Source organism: Trichoplusia ni, chromosome 8 (genome assembly GCF_003590095.1).
Source record: "Trichoplusia ni isolate ovarian cell line Hi5 chromosome 8, tn1, whole genome shotgun sequence".
NCBI lineage: Eukaryota > Metazoa > Arthropoda > Insecta > Lepidoptera > Noctuidae > Trichoplusia > Trichoplusia ni.
Genome location: NC_039485.1, coordinates 11,539,540 through 11,560,686, shown reverse-complemented (window position 1 = coordinate 11,560,686; position 21,147 = coordinate 11,539,540). Strand labels below are relative to the sequence as shown.

General features: G+C 36.0%; 3 non-coding genes across 3 annotated transcripts; 2 read left to right on the top strand and 1 right to left on the bottom strand.

Annotated features, from left to right (window-relative positions):
• Positions 1-3,541: 3,541 nt before the first annotated feature.
• Trnap-ugg lies at positions 3,542-3,613 on the bottom strand. The gene has a single exon. It is a non-coding gene; the product is annotated as a tRNA-Pro (tRNA).
• A 1,520-nt stretch (positions 3,614-5,133) lies between these two features.
• Positions 5,134-5,205, top strand: Trnap-ugg. The gene has a single exon. It is a non-coding gene; the product is annotated as a tRNA-Pro (tRNA).
• Positions 5,206-7,091: 1,886 nt separating this feature from the next.
• On the top strand, positions 7,092-7,163 carry Trnap-ugg. Its single transcript has one exon. It is a non-coding gene; the product is annotated as a tRNA-Pro (tRNA).
• Positions 7,164-21,147: the final 13,984 nt, after the last annotated feature.

Below are 21,147 nucleotides of genomic sequence, written 5' to 3'. Positions count from 1 at the left end.
AAAATCACAGATGATGATTGTTTATCTATTACTGCAGTTAATACAATTTTTTTTTAAATAAAAATGCTGATAGGTGAAAACTAAAATTGAGTGTACACAGAAATGTATTTGTCACACTAACGATTTATTTATCTTTAGCCTATTTTTACAAAATCCTAGTTTAACATAACCCAAGTCCTAAATATAAAATCTAAATTATTCTTGAAAAAATTATGTTTCTTTGTCAAACACGTATTTTTGGTAAAATTGTTATATTATCAATTTTATTCAAGAAACATCATTTCTTTTTGCTCACTTCATACACAAAAGAAAAAAAGAAAAATGGAGTATGAAGAGTTTCAAGATATTGCCCTAAATTATATGCAATTCAAAAATCTTAAAAATATGTTCCAACGACTGCACGCGAATCTAAAACTCTACTACAGCCAACTGTTACGTAAGCGGAACATCAGAGTTAATCTACCCGTGCTCATATTGTGAGACAGTTCCGTAGGGGGGGCAGGAGGGGGGAGGGCTCACCCCGCGTTACGAACGAAGATTATACTACATGCTGATAGAGAGCTGAGAGAGAGGATACAGAATGGTTTAAATGCTGTATTTGTTAGAATAAAGAACTGTAAATCGAGTCGAGTAGGTTGTGTTGGAATTCTGTTTCATTCCATCAAGATATGGAAAATTTAAGACCTAAACTTCTTGTTATCCCTTTTCGTGATCTGCAAATATATGAAGGATATTATAACGATACACTACACGTCTTAGAGCGGCTCTTTCAGAACTGCAACCGTCTTGAGATGACGAAAGACTCTCAGACTGATGGACCTCTTCCTTATTGCTACACTATGCTGTCATCGTCATCGTCCTAGCAATTTTCCCAGCTATGTTGGCTCCAGCTTGGTCGGATTCCAGTGTAACCGGATTCGGTTAAGTAACAGAGTTTTACAAGGAGCGACTGCTGTCTACTAAATTATTCGGTCTTCATTTTAAAAAGTGGCCCTAGAACAGTAATAGGAAAAGACTAATTAAAGTAGATATAACATATCCTAAAACGTCCTTTCATTATAAATATTGTAATGGCCCTATTACCCAACAAACGAAAATAAAGATACGTAAGAATTGTATTAGATATCCAGAGGTGGCAGATTGCATCTCAGATGGCTCTCCCAACGTTTAACGCCAAGTAATCGCATAATCATCAATAATCCTTAGGTCACACAAAAAAATATCGCAAGAAACGGATTTCAATCACGATACAATGACCAATTCTTTACAACATCCTTCAAAGTAAAATGAACTCTACATGTACAACAAAGAGTTTAAATTAGCTTGGAAGTTAAATTAGAATCTTCACCATATCTCCAAGGAAATTCCGATTCTACCTACCGAAGATAGGGTTTAAATTCCTTTGAGTGAATTGTTAGAAATATTGGAACCCGCTGCGAATCAGGGATCACTATAGAGTTAAAAAATAAACAGATTTCGGGATTATAATTAATGAAATGTCATTCGAATTTTGACTTTTACTTACCTGAGGTTTATGAGTTGGATTTCTGTTGACTTGGGTATCCACACATCTATAATCGCGATGTAAGACAGAATTTTGTGTATTAATTGTAGCTATAGCAATCCATCTATCGAAAATGTTAGTTATAGAATTATTTAATTCTAATAAGGAACTTATAGCAAAATCTGAAATAGTGTCCTAGATTATTTTAGTTGAATATAATACGAGTTGTATAAGGCATAATATTTTTAGAGAGCTTAGCGAAATGACAATGAGCCAATTTTGTAGTAATTTAAATACAAGTCTCAACAATAAATTTCGAGATAGCTAATTAGGTACTCTTTTAGTTTTGATTGTTTCAGAATCCTATTTTTCTTATTTTAACGAAACATATCCAATCCCACCTTAGAGAAGCATCGTTTCAATATCCAGTTATGTCTTTCTATAACTCATCATCATCAAATTAAATTTCTCGGCATTGTTGGTTAAGCGTTTTTCGTCTTCTTCGATGATATTTAATCTGTCTTATTTGTGGTTACTTCTGATTTTCCTCTAGATGGTCTATGTACTTCCTTGTAGGTCTTCCCTTCCTCTTCGAGCCTCTTCCTGACATTATATTATACTCCTTCTTCTTATTAGTATTAAATGAGTCGTTGCAAATAAGGTAACCTATCATCCTATCGTCATATATTCCCTCGCCTTTGCTTGATGTTATTTAATCATTCTCTAGCTTTGTTAAACCTAGGCAGTTCCTCCTCAAATATATCAAATGTCTCGTCAATTCGCTTCCATTACAATAAATCTCTTCATCCTTGAATCCTACAAGCAAAGTTAAGTTACGAAACATTCTAAATCGTAACTGGTAAAATCGGCTGTTAAACACGCGAGACCAATCGAGAGACCGATGCCCGATCCGAAATCTCTGTATAGAATGCGATGAATTTGACAAGTCACCGATTTTTTATCTCAAGAACAGATTATCTGGTCTCCTTACCCCACTCGATCAATCTTATCGAAGAAACTATGACATGTTGCTAACCGAAACACCTTAACCGCCAGAGTTCGTAACTCTTTATTTCCAACCTTGTGTCGAATAAGGTAGAGTTCATTTTTGAGATGTGAGTGTTGGATGAAGATGCTTAGTGAGGTCGGTGTCGGTGGATCATCGCCGGATTCCGGGAAATTCGGGCCGCGTGAATACCTGCATCTACAGGTAAGACTAGCAACGAAATTTTATAGACAGGACACATGCACAAATTAAATCTTAAGTATTGCTTTTATTTTATTACTCAACATAAAATAACATAAAACGTGTGAACACTAAAAACTTGTGTAGAATACGGGTCACTGACTGATAAAATATTCATATATTTTGTAAAAAACATAAAGACTGCGTCAAGAAAATTAGTACGAGCTTATTGTAGAAAAACGTAGGTATTAATTAACTTTGAAGTTAAATTCAAGTTAAAAGCTGTTTATCTAAAGAAATGAGTACAAGATTAATTTCAAACATTCAATTCAAAAACACGCACAACACAAAAAATAAGACTTAAACTTATATCGACACTTTAATCAAAAAAAAATCCAGAAAGATATTCTAAATGGAATAACTGTTTAGTATCTTGTTTTATCCTTTACCTTAGAAAATTGATTTTAACATCAGATGTTAAAAACTCGTGTGGCAAAAAAGGACAAGAAAGGTTTTTCATAAGGAATTTAAAGTGTGCCTCCTCTAAACATTTATTACTCTACTTCAATATGACTTGCTATTTGTCCACTGAGGCCTATTATTGTTGACCCGTTTCTTGCCTCTAAACAAATAATCTAGTAACGTGCGAATATAACAAAATTAATACCTTTTCGATATTTATTGGTCAAGACTTCTTGGAATAATGTCCTATTAAAACACGAATTATCTCTAAATATATAATGTTTCAACGAATCCAAAAATAATTTTGATCTTCGTAATCTAGCTTAAACCACCTATTTTGAGATGTTCTTTTAAAGGGATGTGTTGATTCTTGTAAATTTGTCAAAATAGGGCTCGTCCGGGATTTGAACCCGGGACCTCTCACACCCAAAGCGAGAATCATACCTCTAGACCAACGAGCCACTTGTCTAGTTACTTCAAGTTATGCTAAAGTTTACTTTAATTATTGATCTCTTTTATAGTTGTGAACTTATATAAGATGACGTCGCTACACTAATTAATAACACGTACTACCCTCTAAAATACGTAGAGATTGACTACATTCGCTCAAAAAGAGGCGACATGACGTCTTTTCCATTTCTCACTGACTTATAAACATTGTACCTCATAGGCCTTTCATTACTTTCAATCAGAACTAGTTATATTCTCCTATAACCTGGAAGGAAGTTATACATGAGCACCGAAGCGTATTTTAATACGCAATACCAAAACAAAGGCAAACCAAAGCGTCACAGCGAATCCAACTAAAATCACATCTGTACCGCGTATTTATCGTGAAAGCAAACCGTCCGTCTCATTTGTTTCTGTTTGCAATACATTCCTAATTCACTTTATTACGCCTCATTCGTCGTATCTCACATACGAATTGCGTTTAAACGGAACTTTATTATTTTCCAAAGCGGGAAGGGCCACAGATGGCGGGTCTCGAATAATTTCCAGATACCACGTTATGAGTATGAACCGATACACTCGCAATAAGAATGTTCTACCTACTGTGTTTTACTTACTTGGAGAAAGATGGGGGAAACGCGACACGTTTGTTTTGGGTTTTAGATGATACGACATTTGTCTTTTTTTTATATCTATACTAATATATAAAGCTGAAGAGTTTGTTTGTTTGGAAAATGTGAAAAAAACAGGGCAGGTATAAATCATAACTTATATCTTCTACCCACGGGGACGAAGTCGCGGGCAACAGCTATATTTAATATAAATTTGATGAGTAATTCGAGTTCGATCTTCGACTAGGAAATAATTTGTTTGTAACATCGGAAATTGTTCTAGGTCTAAGCTAATAATACAGCTGGGCATAGGCATCGTTCCTTATGGGAACAAGCCTTTTTCAAGCATCAATCAGTAACTAGCACACTTTGGCGATTTCAGTATATTCCAATATTCGGTGTCCAGGTTTCTTCACGATTTTGTCTTGCACCGATTTCTCCCTGGTGCCATAGAATAATTAAGAAAGAAAGTCTTTATAACGTAGAAAAAGTCACATTGTACTTTGCCTTATACAACAAAGAACCGTAATGCCACGACGACCAACGTCATCAATTTTTAAAGAGAAATAAAAAATCGTTACGTTATCGTGTCGTGACGTATAAAACAACTCGTGCATCCAAATGTTTTACACACAAATGAATTGAATAGGTACTTTACCGACGTTTATGCTGATATTTTTCTGCAATTTTATATCTATTCTATAGGATAACACTGAATCGATATAAAACACACGTAAGACAGTTCTTTAACCTTTTAAAAAGAAAAAAGAAAAATGCTTTCGAATTTTGAATTGTTGAGATTGAAGTAATGCCTTTGAGCATCTTCTGTTTTTCAGCCAGTAAAATATTAAGGGGTAATATTTTGTATGGGAATTTTAGCGTAAAGTATGACGGGTGTTGTTCTCATTCCTCTTACAAGTGGCTCGTTGGTCTAGAGGTATGATTCTCGCTTTGGGTGCGAGAGGCCCCGGGTTCGAATCCCGGACGAGCCCTGCTTTTTTTCATTATTTTTTTAACTCTATAAACTATACCTACTACATGATAACAATTATGAAACAAGGTCAAAACAAAAAGCGTTTGCAAATTACGCTGACTTATGATTCACTGTTTTAAGTGGTAGCATTAAAATTTTTGTTACGATGAAAAATACACATCTATTTGAACATCGCTAATAAATAGATATCAAAAAATCTCTCAAAGGCCGGGAGGGATAAAACCTCAGCTCACGAACGAACATTCTCGAACGCAAACAACATGGCGTCGTGGGATCTTAGTCAATTGATCAGCAAACGTCGTCAAAGGAAATAAACTGTGCTCAGGACTGCATTAAAATATAAATATCGTCGTTAGCAAATCATTAGCCGCTACATTTTTCCTCTGAAGGATCGCTCTGTTTCCTATCAATCGGAGCGGCGACGCGGACGCTTAAAATGGCGCTTTCGTTACGTAAAGATACCAGATTTTTTTCCATGATTTTTTTTTACCTGTAAAGAAGATGTTTTGAAATATAATATATCATCATATGAGTATCATTTTATGAGTTCTAGACTTGGCGTTAATTTTAAGTTAAGATTATTGTTTGCTACATTTTGAAAGAATAATTATCTGTCTTCTTGGGTTTAAAAGAATAAAATCAGACACTACCAAAACAACACAAAATGTCCACAAAAAAATTCATATTACTTAAATGTTTAGTTTTTAGTACGGCTAATTTTCTGAATAGTTTTCGGGTGTAAATAAAAACAAAATCTTACAACACAAAAAATGTTTTACTGCAAAACTCAAAGACTAAAATAATCATGCAACATTTTAGAGGCCTCCTTATAACGATCACGTCGTAGGGGTGATACATTCGCGCCCTAATACAACTTGTATCTGATCTTTACAAATATTATTCGGCTAAACACATCTACTGACATTAAAAAAAAAAGTGTAAGTGACTATTCCACAACGATTTAAATTGATGAATTGGAGTTATTGCCTGAATGTGATGAGATGGTTTAGAGTGAATCATTGTTTGCATATTTCATTACATAAAGTAGAACATATGTAGATATTTTTTTGACATTTATAAGAAAATCAAAGGTTTATTACTCAAAAAAGTTCTGCCGCCGGTCATATATACGATATTGTATATTCTATACTTTATTTATAATCCAATAAAATGCGTAAAACATTAAAAATTGACTGTAAAAGTGGACTCTTCTTAGGAGGAAAGATAAGAAGATTAACTGTCTTAATCACGCTTATTAATCCCTTAAGCACAAAATAAGCAAAACTACAAAGAAAAGAATCACAAAATTAGTCTTAAAAAAAATACGAGTTTTGGCGAGACGAGAGACAACCCTAGCACCGCTAATATTGTCATCTGCAAGTCCCTGAGCAGTAATATAGCGATTAATATCGTGATACACCGCGCAGGGACGCAGATAATTTAATAACCAATGCTGAACGCTCAATGGACCGTCGGGTACGTCTAAGTAAACTCAAATAGGTACTCGTTACATTTACCGCCATTCTATCTTTTTTATATTTACGTATCGGGTTTGAACAAAATTAAGTAGTATAAAACTGCATTAATGTCCCGTGATGGACAACAGTTATAGTAGATGGTATAAAATCTCTCTCAAGCGACTAATCAAGCTTTTAGACTCACGTTTTTATAGACAGGATCGATCGCTTCACTCCCAAACCAAAAATCAACAATGACGATTTGTCCCGCATGACATCTGTAACAATACATACTTCATATACGCATACACTAGGATGACACGATATGACGTCACACAAGTAAACCTACCCATAACTGTGTCTAAATTGCTAAAACAAAAGACAATCGAAGTGCAAATATAACCGTTGCTTACACCAAAAGAAAAGCGGCTCGTTGGTCTAGAGGTATGATTCTCGCTTTGGGTGTGAGAGGTCCCGGGTTCAAATCCCGGACGAGCCCTGTTTTGTTTCTTGCAATCTATTTACTTTTAACAGTTGTAATCTCCGGGGCAGTCCGAAAATTTATAACCTCAAGTATAAGACGCCTTCCGAAGTACGGACATTTGAATGTTTTAACATTACTTAGGGGGTACTTTGTATTGTACGAGGGAACTGGAATCATCTTAATGCCGGTAATTATACGGATTCAACGAATTACTCGGTCATAAGTAAACAAACGGAATGCCCTATTTACAATCGTAAATTTTAGAGTCAAGTCGCCGCAGAAACGAGAGACGCTTCACCTCCGTTTTCAATTAGTCTGGGATGTTGATGTTTTGTCATCTTATTGCTAATAAAATAATTGTGTTTATTATGGGCTAGTTAAAACAATTTGCTGTCAAAAGTTCAGCTAGTATTTTTACTACGCACCATGCACAAGTAATACAAATAGACTAAAAAAGAACAAGCAATAAAAATAGTTTACCAATGAAAAATGTGACTGTGGCACTCATTGCTTGAACCTCCATGCATTGTTTGTTGTTACATCGGCAAATTAGAACTATCTCGTTGTAACGGTTCATGTGCTGCAGCCTATAGACAGACAGACGAATAGACAGCGAGACCTCAGTAATATGGTCCGTTTTTATCCATCGAGCACCTAAAAATGTAATAAACACGCTTAATATATAGTACTGATAAGAGTTTATAAACTTAAACACACACATGTAGTGTCTGTTTTACTAAATACTTAGCTTAAAATTAATCTTAGCAACCTGACTTTTTATTACCATCAAAGGATCCAGTTTCTAGAAATTTCTCATCTTTAATCAGATTAAATTTATTTGAATATTCTCATCTCTAACGTTCAATTTAAGCCTATTTAGTAAACTTAATAACTAAGTCATACATTTCAATATGATAGCTAGATAGATAAATAAGACTAAGGCTGGTTATACACATGAATCTACCACAACGTTTATTTATTTACTACCCGTAACGACTGTCAAAGATGTATGTATAACAGCCGGGACCCATAATTTAACGTGCCTTCCGAAACACGGAGGAACTCGTTATGACAAAAATGGCCATTGACATGTCATGACACCCAGTGACACCCACACCCATGACTGTGTTCGATCAACTTATGCACTTGTAGCTTTGCCGAAAGCTCATTATTTGTTTATTATTATTAAATTAAATAAAATAGCCGAAGAAAATCATAATATTCACTCATAATACAGCCAGCGAATACAATTTGCAATTATAACCACGTCTTACTTACGAGTACGTCTTAAAGTAATATTAATATGGTTGAGGAAGCGTGACAGAGTTATACAACGCGTAGAGCGGTATCTTTCTTACAGGCTCGCAAAATCGACACATTATACAAATACTTATCCAATTTTTTTTAGCCACCACAAATACCCAAGTCTGGAAGGGAGACAGCGCATTACAAGTCATAGAGCGACATCTCGCTTCCACAACGGTTTTATTTGATGTGGTGACAGCACCCTATGTGTGCGTCCTGCTTAATAATAATTAATCAATAAAGATCTCGAGACAGTTCTGTATTTCCAATATAATTCAATGAAAGCGTGGCGCTCTGCAAACCGTTTTTATGAATATTTCATTACGTTTTTAGAGTTCCGTAGCCAAAGGGTATCAATAGAACCTTATAATTATGGCTACGCTGTCTATACGTCTGTTCGTCCTCCTGTGACAAGGCTGTATGAGCTGTATCTTATAATTGTGATTGGATCAGTTGAAATTATGGTGTCAGTATATCATGAAATATGAAGTCTAAGCAACGTTTTATACGACCATTAAGATAGGAGACCAATTTATTTGTACGTACTACCCTTTTGGTAATTACGGAACCCTACTGCCACGAATCAACTCACACTTCACCGTTTTTTAAGCACTAAGATTTATAGATTGTTGACAATAAAAATTGTAATTAAAAATAGCATCAATCAGGGGGCGACAGGCGGCATGCTCACAATGGTTTCGTAAGCCTCGTAATTATTGTGGCTTCCAGAATAAAAGCATTGGAAAAAACGTCGGCTATCACTTCTAATGACGACTAGGCATTGTCGCGAAATAAATGAATATAATATCATAATAAGACAATTAAAAAACGATATTCTTCTTATATACTTTAGTCGGGTGCAAAATTTAAAACGTCACCTTTAAAACAAAAACTTCCCGAATTAAGGAATTCAATCCTCGATTCGCGAGGATGACACAAATATTCAAGTCACATGCTATAAATCACCCAGACTCAGACCAAGCAAGCGTGAATACCTGTGTACCAAAAGTCATCGGTTAAGTATTTTAATGTGCATAAGTTTTGGTGAAAACTTTTATATAAATCTAAATTTTTATTAATATTGATATTGTATTTCAAGAGTCTACACGTAACAATTTCCTACAAAACCATATTAATCTGCACTAATATATTTGACTCGCATATTACATAATATTTAAGTTCTGGAATGCCGAAATCTCACAGACAGCTCAAACGAACAGATTGTATAACGCGTAATGAGAAACCTCTGATTACACATTAATTCAATTCATACGTTAGTTCGAAAATCTACCCTTTATACCAATTCGAGGTACTACGATCAATATGAAAATTATTGAGATCTACACTATTTATACTATCACTCATATACGATTACAAAACAGTAGAGAATTATCAGTTTTAGTATTTCAGGCCTTATAGACAATGACAGTATCTAAAATTGCTAACCAATAGTTCAATAGATCAATCAATCCCACCTTATTAATGTACCATCTCCAAAGACAAAGTGGTGAATAATAATCTTGTTGGTCACGTCACAATATGATAACTAATAGTCTTTAATATAAATAATATAATTATTCAAGGAGGTCGGAGTTTTAGTGAAACCTACTTTTTAGACCTCTAACCTAACTTTCTATTTCTCAATATTAGTAACTCCTATATGTACAAAACACATACATAGGTACACCGTAAACGTTTATCACAACACTAGAAAAAGTATAAATACATAAAAGATACATTCTCTTTATTGCTGACTTTATAAGAGACGAAGGCTGCAACATTGTGAGCCCCGGTTAACATGACAGACCGGAGTAATTTCTTCGCATTTAATTATAAGAAGCGACACAGACAACTTAAACATAAACAGATCAAGTGTATAGAAAGCTGTACAATTTCGTCGTATTTACAGCAGTTCTAGAGAAGGTCGTAGCATGGAAAGGTTGGCAGCGGGGGCGGTTGTGAAGACGCGAGAACTTTTCTACATTAAGAATTGTCACATTAGCAACGGGACTTTCTTATCGAATCGCGACCCCGCCCCGTCAGCTTACGATGAAGGACAGGTTAGGCCCAAAACTAGTCGGGCAATACCGATTAATACATGCAAGTTAACATATCAGTCATCTGTTGTCAACATACAAACCCAATACCACCAGAAACTAGACAATATAATACATAGCGTAAAGCTTCACCTCTCTTCGACATCTGCTAGGAACTGCTTTTCCTTTATATTCCAAGTCAGAGCTACTCCGATATTCTAAGAAAACAATCAAACCACTTAAAATAGGTCTGTGGGAAATTAATAGAAGAAAATGTTCTGTTTAAGATTTCTTTAAGTAAATAAGTGAATAACAGGATTCGTATATTTTTTAATCACAGTACTTACATTAGTTTACCCGCTGCAGTACCCACTGAATCCTCACCAGAACGGCGACGTAGCTTGCGAGCTAAATGGCTGGCTCCCTCTCGCGGCCGGCTAATGAAATAAGATCCCGGCTTCGAGCTAAGGAATGGCGGAATTAAAACTACATAAATGAGCGGCCGCCACTCCAAATGAGAAAATTTTACAGCGACCCGCGTAAATTGTATTTGTATAATGTTTTTGTGGCGATTACATTTCTTTGTCTATATTTCGTTGAGTCGATATCTCAAACAGTTAAAGTGCTGTTCAGATCAAAATAGAAAATTGTGTAAAACAAATCTCGGGTCTGAATATCGATTATAAATGCATCATGCAGTAATCGTGTAGTATTCATCGTGAAGCAAAAGAGGGCTCGTCGCGAGAATCATACCTCTAGACCAACGAGCCACACATGAATTCGTAACATACTCAAATCTAGTCAACGACACAAGACTAGTTAAACCGGAGCGTCAAGAGATACCTACTAATTTATCATTGCAAAACTGCAACATAATATTCTAGTGAGGTAATCAAACTTAGTTTTACTCACCAACCACCCGACCGGCTTGACCATATCAAAAGAGTCATGCTGAAATAGCAACAATAAAAGAATTGATCACCTTTATTTACCTATTAAATAGCGAATGACATGCCTTATTGTTTATACCAGCTTTCTAATAAGCAACCACTGATTTTGGACACATATACATTACCTAAACTCAACAATAATAAAAAAAGAAATAATTATCATTGTAACGTCTTCTCAGGAAGTTTAGATGAAAGTGAGGGCTTAAGAAGCCCTTTCAAAGTCATCTGTCAGTTGATTGATGGCACTGCGCAGATTTATTATGTTAATTCAACACCATTACGAAAACCATAATGAAGTGCCGTACTTACCGCTTTTTCTGATATGACAATTGAATGTAGATAATAAATTACTGTATGGACGTTCAGATGGGGCTTATAAAGGGCTTCTTTTAAAATTATTATCAGAGGTAGTTTAAATAGGGAAAAAATTACAGATTTTTCGTATAGTCAATCCTAGTTAAACATTCGACTTGATGAAGGACTCCGGTTGGGTCCCAAACTAGTCGGCTTATCCCGATAAATATATCATAACGTGTACTATTAATATAATATTTCATACTATCTACAACATGCACATTTTAAATGTTTGCTTTGTTCAAGTAAAACAGTCTCCTGACTGACATCCTAGCACAATGCACACAAAAATCTGCCTATTTTTAATGAAAATAAGTCTGTTTATTTCGGTGGCCCAGATTGATCATCTTAATCCAAACCAAATTTCATCAAAATTGGCTCGGTCTTTTGAGATGTCAACTACACAAACTTTCGCCTTTATAGTGTGTGATATTTGAGAATAATCAGGTGATAGATGGAATCACTTTTATAAAAAACCTTTAAAATCTGTCACCTGATTATGATAACATCCTGAACCACATATAGCTCACAACCTCACACATAGACGAGGCGTGGCAAATCATACAAATTGCAATACATTGCAAAGCCACAACATACTGACATCAAAACTTATACATCATTACCGGCAATGTATGTCACTCACAATATATCTTGCCGTGTCTAAACGAGCGTCAGTTCCAGTCGTTTAGCCAGCTCGATGTCTAACCCACAACTTGTGAACAAAGCGCCATTGGTATTGACAGGCGATACGATTGACAGACGGTATTGTGAAGTTGCCCGTGCCGGTGCCATTGTGGCGAGGATTGGCAGTGGCGACGTGCAGGTCGAGTTATCTCCTGACTTGATAGCTGATGGTAGAGCGATCAGATGTTAAGGGTGGTAGGTGGTAATGTGTTTTTATTATCGAGGGACTATTGAAGTATGTATTATCTGCAATTTAAGAAGTTCTTGAGACCGTTTTTTTAATTTTCGTATTGAAAACCTGCTTCTGTTTATTTACTAGAAAAACCAGTTAAGTTCAGTTTCCTTTTTATAGGTATATCTAAGTAACGCAATTTGAACTCGCGTCTCAGAGGGATTAACACTAGCCAAAATATGCTAAAATAAAATTGGGCACTCATTGATCAAATTTATGACCGTACCAACCATTGCTTTTATGGTTTTTTTGTATAGCTGCAACAGAAATACTGTTTATGAGATAAATCTCGGTAACAGACAAACTGACAAAGTTTAGTGACAGACGGGAAGGCAGCGGAGTCTTTCCATTTTTACACTTCGGGTACAAAACTCCTAACAAAGGATTTTGTAACCTTCTCTCGTCTCGACTAAAATTAGAATTATGCCTGTTAAGAAAAATAGTTATCATATCTGTTTCAGAATTAATGACTAAGAGTTGAAATGAAACTACTTTTACGGATTTTATCGCGGTTTAATTTTACATTTTAGTTCCCGACGTTTCGAAGCCTTTGCATGATCACATCAAGACACAGTGAGCTCATACTGCGTAGGTCGGACCACAAATAATTAATTAAAATATGAAGGTAGAACGAGCAACATCTTCTGTCAAGACGAACGCCATCTCAGTCTGCCCGTGACCATGATAAGCAAAGGTTTCGAAACGTCGGGAACTAAAATCTAAAATTAAACCGCGATAAAATCCGTAAAAGTAGTTTCATTTCAATGTCTAACATTCGCGTAAGACTAAGAGTTGTTGCTTTAATTTATCCTGTAAATTTTTTTTCTCCGGGGATCAACGAAACATCTAATATCGGCCCAAGACTCCCCAAACTATAACATAACTCCAGACTGAAGTCCATATTTAAAAAGCATAAAGTAACCGAATAAGGCACAAATGAGGTAGACAGTGGAGTTTAAACATTGTTAGACTAACAATATCAAGGCGCACGAACATACGTAGACGGCATTGTCACAACTTGGGGCATCCGCGCCGCTCAAAAACTCAATAAATAACCTTATTATCAGCACAGTGGCGTGTTATTGAATCAGCAACATCAACCCTCGCCCACCTCACAATTACTTGGTACCTTGAATGCCTCCAAATGATTTTAACCCTTGCCCGGCGGAGATAAGTTTATTTTGAGCCGGTTGAGTGCCGTTGTTCGTCATTCGTTTAAGTGCTTCTTTTGTGACGACATTCCAGTGCGCCTCTCTCAATTAACCCCGGTGGAAGCTCAAAAATTAAGTTAAATACTCCGACTTTGGTAGCGGTGTTTACTTATTGGCAATCGACGTGGTACGCAATAACTTCGTAAATTAAAACCCTGCTGGGACTAATGTGCGCCCAAAGTTCGTGCAGACGATGCCGATCGTGTTTTTTCATCTTTTCTCAACGCAGACAAAATCAATAAGCCGCCGGTGACATGAAAATCTATAGACATTGCGCATAATTATATTTTTCAAACAAAAGTTCGTCGTCAAGAAATTATCTAATATCAAACTTACCCTTTTTGTTAAAAAAGCGGAATATTTGATTAATCAAACATATCTACGCCTCAAAACAATACTACTTATAAACAAGAGAAAACTCTCATTTCAGTCACAAATCATTTTCATTTCACATAAAACCGCCACTTTACCAAACCTATAAAGCATATTCTTACACATGTAAACACAAGTTTTATCGAAGTAAATCAAAGGCGAAACCGAAACCAATTCTTATTGCTACAAGAACTACATATCGAACAATAATTTAACGGGCTTGTCAAACGCGAAAACATATATCCTGCGACATCGTCTAAGTTGTAAAACTAATGGCGACCGAGTAACTTAACGAGTACTAAGTAGGCACATATTTCATACGGGCTCAACTACCTGAGCCTAGAACAATCAAACAACCACTTGAACAAGTTACCGACACGCTTAGGTTTAACTAAATACCAAGTTTGGCTTAAGTAAGATAAGTTAGAGGCGGATACGATGTTTGTGTGTCAAGCACAGGTGCTAATGTAACGTACTTACCGACGGAGCCGTGGAGCCCTTAATTTTGTGGTTTACATATAACTATAACATGCTTTAATATCTATCCCTATTCATTAATAAATGTATATTGTTACTAGCTGAACGGATCATACGTTCAATACGTTGTATACCATATAAATAATCTGTAGTGTATTTCTGGTGTTATCAAAAATTACCGCAGGGTTAAATATGCGTTTAAAAAATTGTGATAACATGAACACTGTGATACGATAGTTTTACGAGTATATACAGGATTAAGTACTTTTTAAGAATTTTATAGTTTACTTCAGAGCCAGGTTTTCACGGTTTGTCTGAAGGTAAGTTTTGTCTTAATTACTACTTACAAAACGGACGGATAAAGTTATTGATTTACTCTTTGTTAAAGCGTGAGTTAAGTAAGATATCATTATAATGGTTTTAAAATAAAAAAAATAGTTAAATATTGTCATGATTTTTTTCGTAACGTTAACGGTAGGTAGAAATTGTATCCATACATAGTTGAATAAGGTTAACTTAGTAATTTTTTTAAGCTGAATTTGAATCATTCTTATTCCAATCCATTAAAAACATTAAAAAACGAAGTTAAATATCCTTGACGGTAGATAAAGCTAACACGACGGCAACGATTATTTTAAAAATCTTATCCGAACAGAAGCATTTGAACTGATCATAATTCATGAACATCTTAAATACTTTCTTATCACATTTGTAGATCATCACAACCTAGTCATACCCTAACTATTATGTAGACTTAACCGGCGATAAACAAAGCAATTAAAACTTCTAAGTAGGACATCTCAACAAACATTTAATTAACTAAATATCAACTAAAAGTTTTTATCAATACCATTGTAAGCCCTCCATCTGTGATTTTAATTAAGCACTTTGATTTGTTTTGAATAAAAAAGTTCGTTAATAAAGCTTTCGCACACAATTAATTTTTAGTTGGAATACAGTTGATGTGACGTTTATTGTTTTAAAGTTTATTTTTTACTAGCTGTTGCCCGCGACTTCGTTCCCGTGGGTAGAAGATATAAGTTATGATTTATACCTGCCCCGTATTTTTCACATTTTCCATTGTACCTATCTTCGCGCCTATTAGTCGCAGCGTGATGGTTTATAGCCTAAAGCCTTCCTCGACGAATGGTCTATTCAAAACAAAAATAATTTTTCAATTTGGACCAGTAGTTCCTGAGATTAGCGCGTTCAAATAAACAAACAAACTCTTCAGCTTTATATATTAGTATAGATATAGATTTAGAATGGAATTAGAGTACCAACAGTATGGAGTAGAGTACAAAATAGTTTTGTATTTTTCGTCATTTCGCTCAACACACTTTACTATACTAAGTTACGTTGATTTTGTACACGGTTTATTGTCTATAGACATTATACATAGATTTATATAGTTGTTAGCAAAACATCTTTGTTCGTAAATTATGCGATGGCACTCGACTAATCCGGGAATAAATTAATAGTACATTAAGCATCAATCCGGAATTCGCATTAATAAGTTTATACAGAGCACCGGGTGATTCCTGTTCAATTGGCCCACCCCAACCGCTCCGCAATTTATTTAAGAATGTTATGTAAATTTGAACACAAGTCTTTGATCGTCCGCATCAAAAGTCCAAGCAAAAAACTTCCAGTAGAGCGGAGAAAAAACGAGAGGAGCTTAAGAAAAATAATGATTTAATCTTACTTTTCGCTGTCTCGCATATAAAAGCGGCGGAACGGAACGGAGGGCCGCGTGGGCGGAGGGCGCGAGAATCGGTTTTAATCTTTGCTTTGTAAAGGTGATTATGAGGGATTATAGGTTTGCAAGTATGGCTGAAATTTCGCGGCTGAAGAGGCGCCCCTTCGACTCATTTATGCCATATTTTTTGGCCCCGCAGGTGGGGTTGCGGTCGCCTCTACCCCCTCGGATACTTTACAACTTTTCCTTATTCTAGAGCTCTTCAAAGGAAAGGCTTTATTACGTTTTGTTTCGTCTTCGACGATTGACGTTTGTAGTGTTTCTTTGGATGAGCTGTGGTCTCAATCAGGCCCACAATTTAGGCCGATCTGTAACAAGTTCGGAACAAGAAACAAACTTAGCAATAAACTTATAACGAACTGAATTTCTGACTCTCTAATGGGCATAGTTCACAAAAACGAAACACCGTACCTATTACAGTCCTATATTATATTTCACAGCGGTAAATACCCGCGCATATACCGTCTATTCAAACCGTTTTCATTCGTTAGATCTGCCGCCAGGCGGGACTCGTGCAGTTTTGTCATTTTTCATTACGTGACCAGATCAGGTTTGTCATCTGAAGCGACGGCGATTTCTCGCCACCTGTATAGCCTTTAGCCAATGCTCACAAAAACGCTTTAAGTCAAAATATACCTGACATCAAAAATTACACCTTATTGCATTAGGATAGGGTGGAAATACGTTTGAACGTAGTCTAAGATAAGATCTTTTGATTCTGCGAAAATAATTGAGTAAAGCTTCTCTTGTTAGATGAAGAGTGGTGCCTGTGTAAGTCTTGGACTGTTACTATGAATACGTAAACGTTGGATAAAGCCACGTCTGGATGCAGTATATGCACTAACAGGCTTTTAATGTATTATTTTTCAGTGCGCGGTATTTCATGCGAAAACTGTTAGCGTGCTACGTTGCTACGAATTGCTCAGTGAGCTCGTAGCGGTGCATCGAGCATTGTGATTCCATTATTTTCATTCTCACTGCTACATTTCTTTCAAGTTGTGTAAAGTACTTACGTGTTTCTTTTCTTCCATAAATTACTTGATAATAAGATTAAAATTCGCGAGTGATTACTGATCGAAACGTAGCATAAGTTGACGGATACTTATGTATCGGACGACTTAATTATATTGCCTGATCTTTGCGGGGTGAGGGGGGCGGGGGGCGTCTCATCTCAATCGCAAATCGGCCATCTTGCGCCCCCGAGATCGCCGCCCGCGCCCCCCGCGGCCCCCTCGTCCATTATACTTTTTAAGCTCCAATCTCGTTCATTTAAACGGTTGGCTTTAGATGGCAATCGCATTTTTCCACTGCAGGTCACGTCTCGACCCGTCTCCCGACTCGAGGGCTTAAATCAACAAAAGAAAATAATAAGATTCGTTCAAATTAAAAGTGTAATGTCGCGAAAGTGCGCGGCGCGGGCGGTGCCTAATCCCACCGCTTCTCTTCATTAGGCGGGCGCCGCTAAGGCCTCGGAAAACGCTTAAAAACGTCGCCAAGAATTTTTCTTTATTCATAACGGAGATTAAGAGAAATGCAAATGAAGCGAGGCGTCGGGGGCTACTTAGCTGTGTCAACAACGTTCACAGAACTCCACCGCGAAGGATTTTTTTCGCTTCAGCGGCCGCGGCACGTGTCGCCTTGTATTGTTGTTTGTACACGTTCTCTGGTTTTATATTTACCTTTATCATGTTAAGTTCCAATTAAATGCGAACCTAAATAATATTCTGTATAATAAATTCTCAAGAACTAATAATATTGTAATCATATCTAAGTTAGATTTCGAACTTCAAAATCCGAATACATAGAAAGTCAAAACAAACCTTAATTATCTATTCAGATTTCATCGAAACAAATGAATCAACAAATTCTAAAATGTTCATGCAAAGAGCCACGAAAAGATCACTTAATACGAAACATCTTAGTGAAACAAAAGACATCGATTATAATAGGCCGGGGTAAGTGGCTATTGTACGAAATCGAGTTATTTTCCCGATGTCGATGGCGGCGGTATCGATCGCTGGCTCATTTATTTGTTCATCCGGCCTCAACGTTTATGCTGGTCGCAACTCTTTCGCGGCCGCGGACTTAGTGCCGTAGGGGTGTACCTTAGAGATTTTAACATCGATGTTTTGTAATGATGAAATGGTTTATCGTAACTCTCAAATTTATTAAGAAACAGTCATAACTTTGAAATTCTTGGTTTATGAGGCCGAGCTTATTCTAGGCTCAATAACAAAAAAAGAATTACACCTCAGAGTTCACACACAACTACGAACATAGGTATGCTTTAATAAATTAAATTGACTCCTAATAAAACACCATTACCAATACTATTTCAATTCTGAGATATACCTACACTTTCACCTCACTACAATATTCGACAACACCACCTAAACTCGATACTCAACAATACAAACAGTACAACACTACAACCCGCTCAGCATCTCAGTGTATTTTTATTCGGAATTTATATCTCGGTTCGAATCCCACATTATTGTCTCCGAGCATTTATTTTCTGATGGGCATTAAAACAAACCCCTTTTTCTTAGAGACTATTTCATTTCAGTCCGGGTTTACTAAATTTAAGGAGAATTTAGAGGGCCGATATTACTCTCGACGGTGGGCGGAATAATTAATTTACTCTATTATAATTCCCTTTCTCATTCAGATAATACGGGATATAAAATGGAATTGTTACGTTGGTTTGTTTTAAATGTTATTGGTTATAAAAATCTTTTTTAGGTTGTTGATTGTAAAACGTATTTTGGAAAAGATATCAATTTTATATCGTTTCTAAGCGTAGAAAACCTTGTCGTTTTAAAAAGAAAATTAATTTATCAAATAAAAATAAATCCTTCAAGTGCGATTCGGACTACAACGTAGGTAAAAAACAATTTGAAAAGGGTCACACATTAAACTATCTGTACCAACCATGTTAAACCCGTAGGATTTCTCTTTTCTCGTAATAGCTTCAATAGAAATACTTATATTATACGCCTTTGATAATTTAAAGGAAATTCCTAGCGACAAACAGACAGAAATCGGAGCCATAGTATGGGCCAACATTTTTTAAATTAGAATACCGAACACGAAGGAAAAGTCAGATGTTCACAAACAGGAATACACGAGCTTTCGAAAAAAAATATACCTGACCTGTTTGAAACACGCTGTGTTATATACGTATTTATCTATACAGTTACTATCTTATATACCCAACGATATATGCTTACGTCACAGCTAAACTTAAGCTTTACTAAGTCTTGCTATAGACGAGGAACACCTGGGTTTTAGTCTCGCTTGCTTTAATAATAAATCAAACGGTCCACACTCATGCATATAGGACAACCAAATGAACTGGGTTCACATTGGACGTATAAGATTTGAGGATTTTGAATATCGTGACGTCAGTAAGCCAAATATGGAAAATAGTACATCTTTTTTCACAGCTTGTGGAAATGCGTTATTTAAAAAAAAAGGTTAATGGCTGCAAAGAGAGAGAGCTTGTGAGATGACGACAGATAGAAAGGTATGGCAGAAGAAGACATGTTGCGCCGACTCCAAATAATGATTGAGATAAGCCCAGGGGAATGATGATGATACCCGTATATTCATGTTTAGGTAATACAGGTTCAGTTCAGGTGCTAGGTTTTTATGCTCCAGTACTTAAATACAGAATTTCTAATTACACTAAAATAATTGTATAATTATAGCTACCTGCTTTGTCTTTTCTCCTCTTCTGGTAGAAAACGGGAAATAAACAACCTTAAATTATGATCTAAACCTATTTTTTTATTTTTACAGTCTCTAAGTCCTATACAGAAGGATCAACTAGGAAAATAACGACATAGACTACCTACATCTATCTAATACGAAAGCACCCTTCATAGCCAAGGGTGAACTCCTTACTTATAAGGGCGATTGCCGACAGACGGTTAAGTGGCCCCCGGTACTAGTATGTAGCGTTGAAACATAGAAAACAAGAAGAAAATGGAAGTGTCATGCACGTGTGTTACTAGTAGAAAATGACGATCAAAATTGACGTAAAAATTGTCAGATTTGACACAAACATCTAAGCTCAATACAATTTAACCCCTAGCGACGTCGTCTATGCGTGACAATTCCGAACAACTAAGCATGTTTTTCAGTACAGTATTTATTACACAATTCAGTATCACGTCTGTATCCAGCAATAGTGAACACACTTACCCTTTCAATAATATAAAATATACAAATTAGTTTATTCAGTCACGTTGTTCATAGGTTCTTATTACTACGATTTCTCACGCTTTCATTGCAATATATATGTATATTATTGCAATTCGGTGCGGCTCCTGGCAGTTCCCTCTACTGTTTTGATCCGTGGTAGAGACTTCCCCTTTTATAAGTTCACTCGCTTCTTGATTGACGGGATGTTTTCTGGCGGTCAAGGTTACGAAACGGTTTAGTTTGTATTATACGATGTAAGAAAATATTGGGATGATATTCTTTTGTTGAGATTTTCTTAGAGAAAAAAATATAGTTTATCTTTCTTCGGTCCTTTATGTTGTGTACTTAGAAGCTTTAAGATAGGATACTTGGAGTTTATTTGTTGCTTTAGCAGAAGTGCTTGAAGTGGGCAA